Raw genomic sequence first — 3,582 nt, forward strand, 5'->3', positions numbered from 1 at the left:
AACTAAACTGCCATACTATTCACACCCTTGGTGTTTCCCCTATACAACGCGTGCAACAACGATCTAAATGTATCTAAATTTCAGCATAATTTGCACGAAACCAGTACGTCCAATAGCTAAACGGTATCACTGGACAATTTACTCCATCAGTTCGGATGTCTTGAGTTGAAATGTTTATTTCTTATAGTGTTCTTACGTTAGATGGTCTTATAGTTCTGGATGCTCCTTATGCAGACGTGTGTCGTTTTCCATTATTTTGATTCGGTTCCATTCAGTTTGTATGTTCTGCCTTTGAAAGGCATGTAATTTCAAATTGTAATTTCTTTTCCATAACCAACAAAAGAGTGTTCAATCGAAGTGGCATTACGCGTGAGTTGCACGATAAATGACTAAAGTAGTCACGACACAAAAGCTAACAGAACATTACCAACGGTAAAGCAAAGAAACGAATAACCCATTTAACGCGAACGTATATTTTAACACCACGCCACAGACAGTCGGAATATGTTATCAAGCAATTGTTACTCTTGGAGTCGGCCAACACTAATGAAGTATGAGCAAAACAAACGAGGAAGATTAGTCGTTAACGCAGATGACAGTAAAAGGATCAGTACGCCCTAAGCTACTCTTAATGATAGCGAAGCTATAGCAAAGTATTCCCCTCTCTGATTATTGATGGAACTTGAATAACATTTTAATTGAAGAACTTTAATACAATCCATAAGGTCTATGATCTCCTAGAGCGCTAGTGCGTAGGTATAAACGAACTGAGTTTGCTTCCGTCATTATTTTACCGCACTAGCAGTAAACACTTTCTTAAAACGTTTCGATGTTTTACAACTCGGTATTGCGACACAATTAATGGAGACAGTACACTGTCTCTCACACACGACAATGATTTGTAGATCTTGGCATGTTGAGCATGGTCGTTACTATATTCGTAGAAATACTTACTATTTGTAGATACTTTTCATGTACTTGCTTCATGGCCGTAGGCTCCTATCATGCTGCTGTAGTGCAGCAAGAAATAGACAACACTCGGTGACAAGCATTCCAGTGTCAGCAAAAGCATCGATGTATGCAGAAAACATTCTATCCATACAACTAGAAATAGTACAGCTACATTCGCATCTCAGCTAAATTTGCCTAATATAAGTCAGGCCTGCCGCAACCGTTATGCTGCAGCACATAAAACTGTCGATAAACTAAGCATCTTAAAGACGCTGAAAGCAACAATGAATGAATATAATGCAAGATATTGAATTGGTAAATGAATTGTAAGAGAGAAATCGCAAACAGAATGACGTGAAAGCCGCTATTGGTATTGCTGCTGGCGCTTCTGACAGACTGTTGATCGATTCTTTTGTAAGGGGTCAGTACGACTGTTTGTTGAGATCCAGCCATCAAGGCTTGGCAAACCTTTTGCTTAAGGTTATGTTCATGAAGGAAGCACAGCACAAGATTGATAATAAATAGGGAAGTAGTGAGAAAAGGAATCCAAAGTCATTGCGCCCCCTTTACATACACGATGAGGCATGCAGGGAGATCGTGCATCCTGTCTGATATCATTGTGATAGATCAGCGGCAGCAATACAACTAGCAAACCGAGTGACATGTAAGGTTTAGTTAAATGAACAAATTCGAACACAATTGCACCGCGTACACTCATCGCTCAGCGTTGATGACATAATAGATGATGGTTTCGCACGCAGGTTACACATTGAGCATGTCTAACCTTAGCTGACGATGCCGCGCATCGTGGATATAGCAGTGCTATGGGCGATATAAAAAGGATTTAGTTTACTATTCAGTGCCTAATAATTGATTATTGGAATTGGAAAGATTTGTGAGTCAACTTACTAGAGCTGCTTTCAGCATTCCGTTTATTTTGAAGCGATACAATTTGTCGATTTGACGATAATGTTTTTGATTCCATTTCCTTCGAAAGCGATTGCGGTTTTTGTATGCTAAAGAGTTGCTTTTGGAACATGCTTTGAGAACCATAAAACACATGTAACACTATTGGGACATATTTGCAAATGATCTTCATGTAACCGTAGTAACCAAGATCATGGCTCTTCATAGCAGATGCCCGCGAATTGTGTTGCCTGAATAAAGAAAAATAAAAGAAAGATTTGCTATTCTTTTACAATTTATTGTACTATTCATTAGACAACACCTATATCATCAACGATTACGTTGATTACAAAACAGTTACAATGCATAAGTTGCTATCAAATAACTGCTGCAGATAATACGCTGATGTCGTCGGAGGCGCATGAAATCTCTCCCAGCATAAAACAGGTACCACTAATGGTCGTCGTATGAAACTGAAATAACACGGACAAATAAACAAAAACCCATTAGCAAATCAACGCTTATGCCAGCATCAATTCCAGGCAGTTTGCCCGAAATGCCATGTTGCCCGTAGTATACAAAAGGAAAACGCAACTTATTAGCAAGGTTTAATCCAAACGCCTAACGTCACTGAAGCCACTGAAGCGATGAAACGTGTGTTAAGGAAACGGACGCTGCATGCAGAGCAGGTGTAGTGATAACGATAGAGAGGATATTAGTTAGTCAGAGAGATGGTGAAAGGGATGTGGGTTTAGGTTTTAAACTGTAACGCACATCACTACCGATGGTAAACCCGTAGGGAAAAGAAGCTGGAGATATAGAACTGGCAAAAGAACTAATGCAACTAGTGAAAGAGCAAGCAAGCATAGCGCAGAAAAGTCACGCAAATGGGTTCACAAATGACCGAAGAAATCGAACGAAAAACCAATAAAATATAAATGGCCGAGGAACAAACAATAAGCTACCGAGAGTTGGTTCGTTTGTTCTGACTTTCCTTCGAAATTTATTGTGATTCTCGTCGATCTAAACGCACTGTATAATTGTTACAGACAGAAAAAAAGTAAGGATGCTTCATGAACATTATGTTTTATATTCTGTAGAAACGGACAAAAAAGGGTAAGTACTTACTTTTTTATTAGGCGCCACAAACCGCCGTGGCTTGCGGAAGAAGATCCTGCCATCGTTCGCGGTCCAGCTCGTTCGTATTCTAATCATTGTTATTTTTATTAGCTCTCATTTTACTATTTTACTCTGGCTATGCTATCGTTAGGCAGCCTTCAATTCACTGAAGATGATACGTGTTTCTATTTAATTCCCGCATCTTTTGCTCTATGTCTTGCCTGATGATGAAAATCTGATCGATCCTAGAACTCGATTTATAAAATTATCTCTAGTATTTCCCAACTTTCCCGTCAGCATCACAGCGTGTGCTACCACGTCTATTCCGAACACCATTACCTAACCGGCGTATCTCTTGCAGTGCTATTAGATGCATGTTTAGCTTGGCTAGTTCATCGTCCAATTGGTTCAGGATTGGATTGGTTCCATGTGCCTAGCCTCATTGCGTCAGTATTCTTTGCCCGGGGGCGTCGCGTACTGTCATCATTGTTGAGTCCGGGTTTCGTGAAATTTTCAGTAACCTTCGTCTGCAGACTTTTACAGGGTCGAGTGGTTAGCCCTGCGCCCAACCCCCTGTGACGTAGGAGAACCATGTGACCAACTGGA

At 40.2% G+C, this 3,582-nt stretch overlaps 1 protein-coding gene across 10 annotated transcripts in view; it reads left to right on the plus strand.

Moving 5' to 3' along the window:
• LOC125949923 (protein NDRG3) overlaps positions 1-2,806 on the plus strand; it is a 41,902-nt gene extending 39,096 nt beyond the window's left edge. For all 10 annotated transcript variants that reach the window (XM_049677415.1, XM_049677409.1, XM_049677408.1 and 7 more), the window contains one exon: positions 1-2,806. This exon is cut by the window's left edge and continues 1,759 nt beyond it. The gene's annotated coding sequence lies outside the window, so the exon portion shown is untranslated.
• The last annotated feature ends 776 nt before the right edge of the window (positions 2,807-3,582 follow it).

The sequence above is a fragment of the Anopheles darlingi genome, chromosome 2 (assembly GCF_943734745.1).
Source record: "Anopheles darlingi chromosome 2, idAnoDarlMG_H_01, whole genome shotgun sequence".
NCBI lineage: Eukaryota > Metazoa > Arthropoda > Insecta > Diptera > Culicidae > Anopheles > Anopheles darlingi.